Source organism: Prorops nasuta, unplaced genomic scaffold, assembly GCF_024137725.1.
Source record: "Prorops nasuta isolate Cenicafe-Biocafe unplaced genomic scaffold, Cenicafe_Pnas_1.2 PNAS00006, whole genome shotgun sequence".
Lineage (NCBI taxonomy): Eukaryota > Metazoa > Arthropoda > Insecta > Hymenoptera > Bethylidae > Prorops > Prorops nasuta.
In genome coordinates this window covers 8,652,716-8,666,100 of record NW_027116803.1, presented here as the reverse complement: position 1 = coordinate 8,666,100, position 13,385 = coordinate 8,652,716, and the positions used below count along the sequence as shown (strand labels likewise).

Genomic DNA, 13,385 nt, shown 5'->3' with positions numbered 1-13,385 from the left:
TTCCAATAGTCAAGAACGGAAACTACGAGCGTTGATTATTTATCTTCTTTCTTGATTATTGGAAAAGCTTTTGAAAACTAGTCAATATATAATTACTCTTTAATTTTTGTTCCATTATGACAGAATAATAATGAATAAAGCTGTCAGTTGTTCGTTTATTTATGCGGTTCAGAAAAAGATTTCAAGCCCTTAAGAAGACTTTCTGTTTACGGTGCGTCGAAGAAGCTTCGTGGTCCAGGCGGAAGGTAACCGCATGGCGATTCGTGGATCCCAGTTCGATTCCTGCTGAGTATATTTAGTTTTTTTAATTGCCATTAACTTACTACAATCAATAATAAATTAAAGAAATGCAGCTTTTACGGAAATAAGTGAAATATAACGATGAAATTATAGTTAAAATAATTATTACATATCAACCCGCATTTCCTTAATTTATTACTGATTATAATAAGTCAATGCTTATAAATAAATATGCTGAAAAACAGGCATAAAGACATTGGGCTGCAAATGTAAATAACATTGAATACGTGTAGATATTCGGCAAAGCGAAGCGGAAATATTTGCCTCGAATTGTCTGCTAGGCGCCAATAGCGAGAACGAAAGAGAGGTCCGAAAAAGTATCTCTACTCTTTCTCGAATCCGAGAATAGCCGAGAGCGAGTGAAGCCAGTCGACACATGTACGCACGCTTCTACTTGTTTTCGCGACCATCGAGCAGCGATAAAAGTGGGGATGGCTCACGAGAACGAGCCTGTATCTGTGGTTGTAAGTGGAGGGGAAATTCTGTAAACCTACGGTCTACTTTCTGGTAACACTCCCTCAAAGCAGTGATGCTGATATTGGGACGGAACGGACTCCTTACCATCTGTCCGCGAGCTGACTAACACGTTCAGGAATGCTTGCGTCCGTAAGTCAACCCCACTTCCCTAGTTACGCACACCATTGCATTGAGGTGTACGTGTTTCGGCTTACATCGCTCAACTTAAGTGAATGTCAGTAGTCTGGAGTGCGACAGAGAGTGGAATAATTTTCTCGGATCTCTCTGTTTCGCCCCCGAACTAATCCGAACTTAACTTCGTTCAGCCGACGAGTTAAAATCTTTTTTGGCCAGCAGCTTGGCCTTTTCTTTTATAGATTCCAATTTGATTACTCCAAAGAACTTTTAAATGATAATGAAGAAATACTCAATATGCTTATTTGCTCTAGTACCATTAAATAATAAATATAAATAGTATTTTAACACATGCAATATAGTAAAGTACAACATTAATTTCCACATCCCGTTTTATACAATATAAATTTCATTTTCTATTCCATTAATAATAATGATTGTATTACTAATTGCTATTCAAAAGCATTCTTCCAATATATAAATCTTATATAATTAAAAAAAAAAAAAAAAAATTTGAGAAGGATTTGAATCCGCGACGATCAGTGTAGCGGGCAGATAAATACTTAATCACCTGTGCTACACATACTTCGAAGAGCTTACGGATAACCAGACAATATGAATGAAGGCTCTCTTGAAATGATAATTATTTATATTCTTCTTTTTCTTTATTATAGTTTAGCAGCTGAAATCATAGCTACAATTATAATTCAAAACTACAAATCAGGCAGAACAAGTTAAACAATTAAAACTAATCGAATCTCTAAAATCAGAGTTTCAGTAATTTCAGCTATTAACCCTTTACATTCCGCTGTTATCATACCAAGCATATTATGTCCATTTAGAGAGGATAGCGGAGTGCAAAGGGTTATAAACTATATTCAAGAAAAAAGAATATAAATAATTATTACTTCAAAAGGGCCTTCATTCATATTACCTGCTTATCTGTAAGCTCTTGGAATCATGTATAGCGCAGGTGATTAAGTATCTGCTCGCTATTATCATCGTCGCGGGTCGGATCCTTTTAGAATGTTGTATTTTTTTTTTAATTTTATAAGATTTATATATTGGAAGAATGCTTTTGAATAGCAATTAATAATACAATCATTATTATTAACAGAATAGAAAATGAAATTTGTATTGCATGAAAGGGGGTGTGGGAATTAAAGTTGTACATTACTATACATATTCTATATGTTAAAATACTATTTATATTTATTATTTAATAGTACTAGTCCAAATAAAAGTATGTTGAGTATTTCTTAATTAACATTTAAAAGTTCTTTGGAGTAATCGAACTGGAATCTATAAAAGTAAAGGGGAAGCTACCGGCCGAAAAGGATTTTAACTCGTCGGCTGAACGAAGTTTAGTTCGGATCAGTTTGGGGGCGAGACAGAGAGATCTGAGAAAACTATTCCGCTCTCTTTCGCACCCCAGACTACCGACGCTCACCGAAGTTGAGCGATGCAGGCTGAGACACGTACACCTCAATGCAATGGTGTGCGTAACTAGGGAAATGGGGTTGACTCATGGATGCAAGCATCCCCGAACCTGTTACTGAATCCGCGGACAGATGGTGAGGAGTCCGTCCGTCCGCAAATCGGCATCACTGCCTCAAATGATATAAAATCTCCTCGTGTAAATCATATAAATATTATAAACACATTTAATAATATTACTTATTGTATTATTCACTTTGTTTTGTGGTTCAATCTCCACGTTTCATTTTGAAATCTTGCATATGAGCCTCTGCATGAATCCCGGATATGTGTTGGTGGACTTTCAAAATTTTTTACATAAATAAATAACTCCAAGACATTTTTTACGGAAATTAGGTTCTGATGCAATAAGTATAAACTTTAAAAGAACTAAGATTAATCTTGCTGATCAAAAGTTGCTGGAGCAAAAACATTGAAAAAACTTAATTTATTATAGCTTCAGCACTAAACGAAGTTATGGAGCCCATGTGAATCTGACAATAGACATGGGGTATTTCTTTATGGTTTTAGTTATTAAATTCTCGTATATTATTAATTTTCATTTGTTTCTGATGATAATGAAAAGTTAAGTTATTTGTAAAAATATTATTTCATAATTTTATTATATCATTGCTAATTCATTTTACATGATTCGTCCAACAATGTATTGGTCTACCAAAATACTCTGCAGAGAAGGAGGGATTACGTTTGAAAATTGAATATTTGAACAACTTGAATTTTCCCGAAAGATAAATGTTTTGTATAAAGCGGCATAAGAGACAGCAAAATGCGAGCGTTATATAGCACTAGATATAGTTAGCATTTGTACTGCTTCTGTTATCAAAATTAGTACAATAGTATGATTAGCTAATAGGCCTGGCTACTTAAAATATTTAGATCCCGTGTTTTATGACTAATTTGGAAAAGGAAAATAAATTAAAACACTTGTTTAGAATGCAACAACAAACAATAACATTTATTTTAGCATCCATGAAATAAAAAAACCCTTTCGGGAAAAAAAAGCCTTTGTGAACCTTTCACAACACAAAATTAATTAATATCATCACTAGGAATCCTTTCCTGGAAGTTCACACTTGCATCACCATTTCTTTTATCACTAAATTTGGTGAAACATATGTACACGGTTTGTAAAGGAAATGTCAAATGTAATATATATCAGGGTAGGCATCATGATCTTTTACATGGAGGTTTCAAGGAGAATAATCAACCGCGTGATTTGCCATCCAGGAATTCCAGTAGCAGGGAGTCTGTTCCACCAGAATCGCGTAAAACTTTAACAACGATTGTTGAACGCTGTGTAGATAATAAAGTTTTGTTACCTACAGCGTAAACCTTGATTCTCGGGGTAGATAATGATTATTTTAAAGTTCGTGCGTTGCTTGATCAAGGCTCGGAAACTTCTTTCATTCGCAAGAGAGTTGTTCAATCCTGGGTTTGCCAAGAGAAAGAGTGAATGTTGCACTAACAGGGCTAGGTGCTGTTGCATCGGGAACAACTAAATGGGCTGTTGAAGTTCTATTACATTCACATGGTGGTATCGATAGTAAGATTTTCGTTCGGGCTTTAGTTTTGCGAACATTGACTACCAAATTACCATCGGAATTGTATGCTGCTCATAGGCCATCGGTTGAGCCCAATTTGAAATTGGCCGATCCATCATTTTTCTTACCTAGTTCGATTGACGGGATCTTAGGCGCAGGTATTTATAGCTAGATATTGCAAGCTGGTTTGTATCGGTTTCCGGATTGTAATTTGATAGCGCAGGAAACAACTTTAGGTTGGATAATTTCGGGATCCGACGAAAATATCGTGTCACGGCGGGCGGTGATAAATAAGAAAGAAAAGAATGCTTTTTCTAATGTTTTTGATAGTTATCATGTCGGAATTGATAATGAAGTGTGAGATTCATTGTTGCAACTGTGGAGTGAAGTTGAAATTGGCTCTTCGAAGGTCATTTTATCACCTGATGATGAATATTGCCAGAAATTATTTACTGATACTCATATTTGTGAAGAAGATGGGCGCTTTTCTGTGCATTTACCGATGAAAGGAGAGATGCCTAATCTTTGAAAGGATACGCGTGAATTAGCAATTAGAGCGTTGTCGCATATACACAAACGTTTTTCGCGTGATTCGTTACTCGCTTCCGAATATAAACGTTTCAAGAGTGATTATGAGAATTTGGGTCACATGCAGCGAGTTTCACCGACTGACGATTTTAACTCAGCTGTTTGTTTTTTACCGCATTTTGCTGTTATACCGGCGTCTGGTGAATCTCGAAAATTACGCGTAGTGTTTGACGCGTCAAGACCAGTTCAGAGAGATCAATGCCTGAATAAATAATTGTTACCTGGTCCTTCTCTTCAGCGTGAAATGCCGCAAATTTTATTAAATTGGAGACGATTTCGCTATGTTTTTACGGCTGATATAATTAAAATTTTTCGCCAAATAAACGTTGATCCTCGTGATTGCGATTTACAAAGGATTTTATTGTCATCTGATGGAGGGAGTCCTCCAGTCGAATATCGTCTAAATACAGTGACATACGGGACTGTTTGTGCTCCCTACCTTGCCATTCGTACTTTGCAACAATTGCCTCACGATGAGAAAGAAAATTTTCCACTTGGTTCAAAATTTTTGTTAGAAGATATGTAAGCTTGAAGTTCCTGTTTCTCTTTTTTTTCTATCTTCAAACAGTGAATCGGATAAGACCATACTCAACACAACTAACTCGACATTCCCTTTATTCCACCTTTCAAGAGTACAGATCGGCGTTCCCTACTTGACTGACTCATCTCCCTCAAGGCCCAATTTATTTCCTAGATAGCCATAAATGGGACACGCCTATTTATTTTAGCGGCCAATTTAAACATACTCACGAGCCAGTCTTATAGATACCTATGTCGATGACATATTCGCGGGGGCAAATGAACTATCGATTGCTTTACAAAAACGACGAGAACTTTGTTCTATTCTTGAGACTGCGGGTATATATTTAGACAAGTGGGTATCTAATCATCCCGAATTAATTCCAAATTCCGTTAAATCTCGACGTAACACACCGAAAGAATTTGTTAATCACGCAGCGGCTGTGAAAACCTTGGGTGTTCGATGGAATTATGTTACTGGCTCCTTTGGATTTAAATTAGATGATATTACGCATGATTTTCGAGGTACTATGCGATCGGTGATGTCTGGAATTGAGCGTCTGTTTGATCCTGTGGGATGGTTCTCCCCGGTGTCTGTGACGGCAAAGAAAATATTGCAGGATATTTGGATCCTTAAAAGTGAATTAGACACATCTCTACCAATTGATGTTAGAGAACGTTCGTTATCTTATTCTAATTCATTGACCAATTTATCGCAACTAAATATAAGTCACTAGACTGGTGCGGTGTCAAGTTGTAATGGAGAAATCCATGGGTTTGTGGATGCGTCATCACGTGCTTACGCCGCGGTAGTGTATCTACGTTCGCCAATGTCCACTGATAAGTTCTTAGTGACTTTGTTGGTCGCAAAGGCAAAGGTTAGCCCAATAAAAACAATGAGTATTCCGAACTTGGAACTTGCAGCTGCAGCCTTGTTGACTAAATTAATTAAATACGTTCAACAGCTTGAATTTCTTAGGGAACTGCCGGTTTACGTGTGGACGGATTCACAAATTGTTTTATCATGGTTACACAAACATCCTTGCTACTGGAAAACCTATGTTGCTAATCGAGTAGCTATGATTCAAACCGAGCTGCCGTCTGCTCATTGGAATCACGTGAGCACAAAAGTAAACCCTGCTGATATGGCCACACGTGAAATTACGACTCAAGAATTTGTTAATTGTTCGTTGTGGTGGCATGGACCTAATTGGTTTTTCAATAAATTATGTAACATCGATCGTGAGACCGATAAAACTCAAATTATTCGTGTACATAAAGAATCAGCTGATCCTGAATTAACATTGCGATTTAGTACTTTAACTCGACTGTTACGTGCTATTGCATATTGTTTGCGACCCTTGAGAAATTTGCGAAGATCTAAAGAAGGACTTACTAAAGAAAGGGCATTTTTAACGACTGCGGAATTGGATTATGCTCGTCGTGCGATCATGCGTATAACAAGAAAATTATTTTGCAGCTGAAATGCGTCTTTTGTCTATGAGGATTGAAGCAACTGAGCCTAATTCTGAGTGTAATACTGCAGTAAAGACGCTACCGAAAATTCATTATTTAAGTAAGTTATAACCATTTGTAAGCAAAGAAAATGGTTTATTAAGATTTGGAGGTCACTTGATGCACTCTCATTTATGCCATGAGGCGAGAACCCTCCAATTTTACCAAAGCGTTCTGCGCTCAGTAGATTATTTGTGCGAAATGCGCATCTTAATACCTTGCATGGTGGGTTTACTTTGACTATCAGTCGTTTAGTGCAATCAGTATGGATTTTAGATAGATCTATCTTAGTGAAGGCAGAAATTCGATTATATATTGTTTGAAAGATATTTCGGCCTCGCGTAGATCAGCAATTGATGGGAAGTCTTCTTTCCTCGCGTGTAACAAATGCAGATCGTCCGTTTACTACCACAGGCATTGATTACGCCGGGCCTATTCAAATTCGCACAACCAAAGGACGGGGGTATAAATCATATAAAGGATATATTGCTGTATTTGCATGTTTTCGTATATACACGGGCTATTCACTTAGAGGTAGTGAGCGATCTCACCACAGCATCGTTTTTATCTACCTATAGACGTTTTACGGGACGACGAGGTTTGGTTCGACGCATGTATAGCAATAATAGCACGATATTTGTTGGCGCAGCCCGATAATTACAAAACATGCTTAATGCTTCGTCACAATTTTATAAAGAGATTGCTACTGTTTTGTCGAATGAAGGAACTGACTGGAATTTTATTCCACCTTATTCTCCACTCTGTGGTGGCATTTGGGAAGCGGACGTAAAGTCCACCAAGTTTGATCTGAAACGTGTGATCGGGAATTATACGTTAACATTCGAGGAACAAACAACTGTGTGGGTCGAAATTCAAGTTTCTTTGAACTCGTGGCCTCTATGTTCTTTAAATAATGATATTGATGATATTGAAGCAATGACTCCTACCCATTTTTTGATTGGAGGACCATTAGGTGTTGTACCTGATGAAGAATTACCACAGATTCCTGAGAATCGATTAACGCGTTTCCAACTATTAAAAAGGTTAAGAGATAATTTCTGGTTGCGTTGGTTAAGAGAGTATTTGCATACTTTACAACAAAAAGGCAAATGGAAAAATGCTACCGAGAATCTAGTACCCGGACGTCTTGTTTTGATTAAGGATGATCATTATCCTCCTTCTAAATGGCCTTTAGCCAGAATTACCGAAACACATGTCGGGCCTGATGGGCTACTTCGTGTAGTTACTGTAAAATCTGCTACGGGTGTATTTCGCCGTCATATTGCACATATTTGCCCATTGCAATTGCTGTCCAGTGATTAGACCGGAGTTTCACGTGATCGCCTAGAACGAAGGCGGGCGGAATGTTTAGGAGATTTCTTCTAAACATATTTTAAAATATGTCTAGAAGAAAACTCCTAAACAGCTTCAGGGGAAAAATGCATTCAAAAGCTTCAAGGAAATTACATTTATTTAATAAATTATTATAACTTCAAGATTATATTTCGAAAGTTTTAAAATGACATTCAATAGATTTAAAAAATTATAACCTTAAATGTGTCGCTCTGCGTGAGTAGCTCTAAGGATCCCTTTAGCATGCAACTAGTTGAGTTATAATTCTAATCATTGATCCATCTGATGCTAATCTATTTTTCGATTTTTTATAGAAGGATAAAATTGTTACCATCTCAGATAAACAGAGATAAAATTTTTGCAAGACAAAAATTATTTTTATTATATAGGTATGACATTAATATCATCTAGCAGAAAAAATGCTAAATAGAAATTGGGAATAAAATAAAACAGGGTGTATCATTACATATATCACGTACTTCTCCAGCAATTACATGAAGTGACATTTGTATATTTTAAAAGATCTCAGTTGGTATAAGCTTATATTTAACTGTCAGATCTTTATATTAATTTAGGATTACTGGTTTTTTGACGTCGAAGAATATACGGTAAATGTAAAGAAAATGCCCCCCTCTCCCTGTGGAGGGGGTTATTTATGGTATCAATTGAAAGGTCATGAGTGAACATCATCAGAAGTGTTAAGATCACTTCGCTGTTACGTGTCCTTGAGAAATTATAGAGGCCAAAAGAATGCGAAAAAAAATGTAAATATTTATGATTGACTTTGTCTCTCTTTGAATGCAGGTATCTGTGGTATCATTCAAAAGGTCATGACTGAAAGTCACCTACAGCGTCAAAGCCGCATGGCGCTCATGTGTTTCTAAGAAGTTATAGAGGTCAAAAGATAACGAAAAGTGAGTGTAAATAGTTATTAACCAGTTGACCGAGCAGGACGTATAAATACGTCAAAAGTAAAGAATATTAAGCATGGGTAGGACATGTGAATGCGTTCTTGAAATGTATGTTGCGTCCTAGAACAGGCGGGAATAATACGATATTATGCTCTCTGTGCATGACGTACTGACACGCATTTCTGTTAGATTGTAGCGGAATTCTCTCCCCACCACGCTTACCGTAGTGTCACTAACACACAGTCAGCCGATAGTAACGGTGAGCCATCCCCACTCATCCCGCTAATCGCTAGTCATGCAGACCATTACAACGAAGCATGCGTGTCTTGGCTGCCTTCGCTTGCTCTCGGTCGGGTTTGGCACAGCTGTAGAGCGAGAGAGAGAGAGCGGTATAGTTTTCTCAGCCCTCTCACTCGCTCCCGATCTTGACTCTCATGGGGCAACTTCGGCTTTAGAAGAAGAGCGACTACCGCTAACCAACGCATTTTTACGTGTCATCCCTCTGAAATGATAATGCGCATACCCAAAAACACGAAGGAAATCAAATTCCTTTTCCTAAATTAGTTTTTAATTTTTATACAATGCTTATATGTAGCCATTAATTTATCAGATTTGGTAATAAATACAAAAAATGCATACTTATAATAACATATAATCAGTTGAGGTATAATAAACTTAATATTTTTGTATTAATCTGCTAACAAATGAATTTTTTTATTTATTATTGAGTCCAATAAGCTAATGGTTATTAAAAAAAACCTTATAATGAAAAAAAATGAAAAAATTTTAAACTTCGCCAAGATCCGACACGAGCCCGCCGCGTGGCAAGCGGCAACCTTACCATCTGCGCTGCAGCGCTCACTTGGTGTATCAAAAACAGAACAGCTTTATAAAGACTTACTACAATTCTTTCATAAACTCGTCATAAACGATCAAGAATTAGCAGCAATAATAAATACATTTACTTACACAGCATTATTGCACAAAATGTACTATATTTATAAGTTGAAGCATACATTTTGCATGAGGATACAATAGTTTAAGAGTGTTCATGCAGTACTCATTATACAAAACTATCCACATGCTTCATTGTCATAAATTAATTAAGTAATATTATAATATATGTTACATGTGCAGTCGAATAATTTATGATAATTAAGCATCTGAATAGTTTTGTATTTAGAGTATTGCATAAACACCCTTAAACTATCGTATATTCATGCAAAATGTATGCTTCAACTTATAAACATAGTACATTTTGTGCAATAATGCTGTTTATGTAAATGTATTTATTATTGCTGCTAATTCTTGATCGTTTATGACGAGTTTATGAAAGAATTGTAGTAAGTCTTTATAAAGCTGTTCTGTTTTTGATACACCAAGTGAGCGCTGCAGCGCAGATGGTAAGGTCGCCGCTTGCCACGCGGCGGGCTCGTGTCGGGTCTTGGCGAAGTTTAAAATTTTTTCATTTTATTCATTACAAGGAATTTTTTTTTAATAACCATTAACTTATTGGACTCAATAATAAATACAAAAAATGTATTTTTTAGCAGATTAATATAAAAACAGTGAGTTTATTGTACCTCAACTTATTATTTGATATAATTAGAACGCATTTTATGTATTTATTACTAAATCTTATTAATTAATGGCTACATATAAGCATTTTATAAAAATTAAAAACTAAATAACGAAAAGGATTTTGATCTGCTTAGAGTTTTTGATAAACGCTACATCACTTTACACGGAAGGCATATAAAAATGTGTTGGTTAGCGGTAGTCGCTCTTCTTCTAAAGCTGAAGTTGCCCGAAATTCTGAAAGCTCTAAAATGGTGAGTTTATTGAAATTGAGTTTTACCCTATGATATTGAAAAATCTGACTTTATGCAAATACTCAGAGGCAAATAATTGAATTTCTCGTATTTCTCGGATGATTCTTCGGACATAACTGAAATTGCAAAAAATTCAAACCGGAAGCGCCGACGATACTCCAATTTTGTAGGAAATCAATTTGAAATTGGACAATTTTAGCCATTTCTGGTCATTATTTTGTAGCATAGCTTAGAATCCCCAATTTTGATTCCCACATAATTTTTTGATATTTAATAGCATCTATTTGTGTTCATTCGGACATATTATACCAGATTATAGCCGAAGAAACATCCGAGAAGCATGAGAAATTGAGTTATTTGCTTCTCAATGCAGAGATAAAGTCAGATTTATCAATATCATAGCGTAAAACTCAATTTCAATAAACTTTTATTTTAAGTACATTCTGGAGCAATAATTATTTAGTTATTAACAATTATATACGAATTTGCAAAAGTTTCAAGGCGGAAGTACCTTCTACACTCAAATTTTGCATAAAAAAAGTTTGAAAATAGTGGGTTTGAGCTATTTCTTTACATTATTTCACATTGTGATATATTAAGTCCTAATTTTATTTCCTATTATTATTTTTGCATATAGTTTAGGATATTTCAGTTCGCTTATATGTTCCATACTGGAAAATAACCGAAGAAATTTCCGAGCAGCCTCACATTTTCTGTTATTAGGCTCTCATCATAGAAATTAGGCCAGATTTTTACATTTCATAGTACATATTAACGAATTTGGTCATATTTACAAATCTGAATTGCTATCGGTGCAGTGATATTGCAAGAGAATGGTCGAGTTCTTACCTAATTTTTAACCATTTTTTCATATTAATCAATCTTTAATATATTTTCGTATAATTTTTTTTTTATTTGATGAATTTTAAATGTCACACTTCAGTGATCATTTTTGTGCAATATAACAAGGATTTTTTCTTTCAATTACTGTCACGGACAATATTATTTATTTGTTACTATTATTTTTTTCCATAATAATTTTTTACCATTTTCAGAATAATTGTTAAATTGTAATAACATTTAAAAATTTTCATGAATTATAATTGTCAAAAAGTAAATTTATTTTCCCATTGCATCGAGCCGGCCGATACCGTGGAAAAGGAGTTTGGCGCGGCTCGTTGGCTAAACTTGGGAGAAATAGAGAGCGAAAGAGAGGTCCGAGAAAAGTATATTCATCCCTCTCGTACTCATACCTCACCGGAGCTAACCGAACTTCAACGGCGAAAGCCGAGACACGCACGTATCGATGTAGCTGTGTGCGTGACCAGCGAGCGGCGACAGTAGTGGGGTTGGTTCACCGATGTACCGCTGGCACTGTGTGCGTGCTAGCTAGTGGCGGCGTGGTGGGGATACTGAATTCCTACAAGTTCCCATCACTGGTCCCATGGTCGGGTTCCGATTGCCTGTTATGACACTCTGCGCACGACATTCGCGCAGCCTGCTTGAAGCGCGTAACCAGTGTTCAAGCCAGACTCGATGTTCTATCTCCCCTCCTTGTGGGGACTTATAGATTAGGTCATTCTTTTTAGGGCTCCCCGAGGCCGCTTCTCTTTATCTCAGGTTGCCTAGGTTGTTTGGCATGGCCCTGCCTTACTTCTCAGGACAATCTGGACATTGTTTCCTGGAGCGTCGGTCTTTTCATCCGGGCCTCTGCCTGTCAACGGGGTCTATCCTTGTCGTTAGCTATAATCTACTCGTGAGCCTGTGTCACGAGTAGGTCACCTAGGGATTATTAATATCCACTGTTCGGTAGCTTTTATGTTCTTTATTCGGTATCTCGTAGTCGTAATGAGGAACTTCGTTACAAACTATATTTTATTTACTTTGCGCCGGTAACATTACAAAAGAAATAATTTGATGGTTTTTGGATACAGAAAGGCAAAAGTTTATAGAACCTACAAGATGTTCTGAACGATTTATAATAAAGATAAGATTACCTCAAAGCGTGAACTGTAATGACTGACGCTAAATGGGGAGTAGGGCAAGTACCCAATTTCACTTCCTCCATTTAGGCTTCAAAAGTAATCCAGGCAAATGAAGGTTATATTAAGTAATCAGAATCTATAATATATTTATCAAAATTGTACTAAGCTGTTTAAAAATTATCGCTATTTAATAACAGCAAAGATTTCGAATTCAATATTATATTTTCCGGTTTTACCTTAACCATCCTGTATTTATTTACAATTTCTAAACAATTGATATCCAAGATTGTTCTTGAAGTTTGTGAAACATTAATTGTAGTCTTAAAATATAAGTAGTGTAGCCATGCCGATACTAGAACAGTGGCAAGGGGGGACGGCGCGCGGGGGTCCCAGGCGCGTGAGGCGGGAGGTGCCTCCACTCCTCTGACGTCATGCCCCCCCACCACTTGGTTAGAATATGAGTTCCCCCACTCCACTGACGTCACAGTAAAATTTTTTAATTGCTTCACGAACGTGTCATAATTTTGATTTAAGTTTAGGGACTACATTGACCCCCACCACTTATGAGTTCCCCCACTCTGATGACGTCACAGCATATTTTTTTTAATTTGTTTAGAAACTGCTGTAATTTTTAATTAGATTAGGAACTACATTCACACCATCAGTATGATTAGATATAGATGTTTTTTTATTTAAATGTATTGATATGCTCCGATGTATTCAAACGTTTTTCAATACACGCACATGAGCTCG

General features: G+C 36.4%; 1 protein-coding gene across 3 annotated transcripts in view; it reads right to left on the bottom strand.

Annotated features, from left to right (window-relative positions):
• Arms (Ankyrin repeat-rich membrane spanning) overlaps positions 1 to 13,385 on the bottom strand; it is a 295,457-nt gene that overhangs the window by 64,911 nt on the left and 217,161 nt on the right. The gene's annotated exons all lie outside the window — the stretch shown is intronic.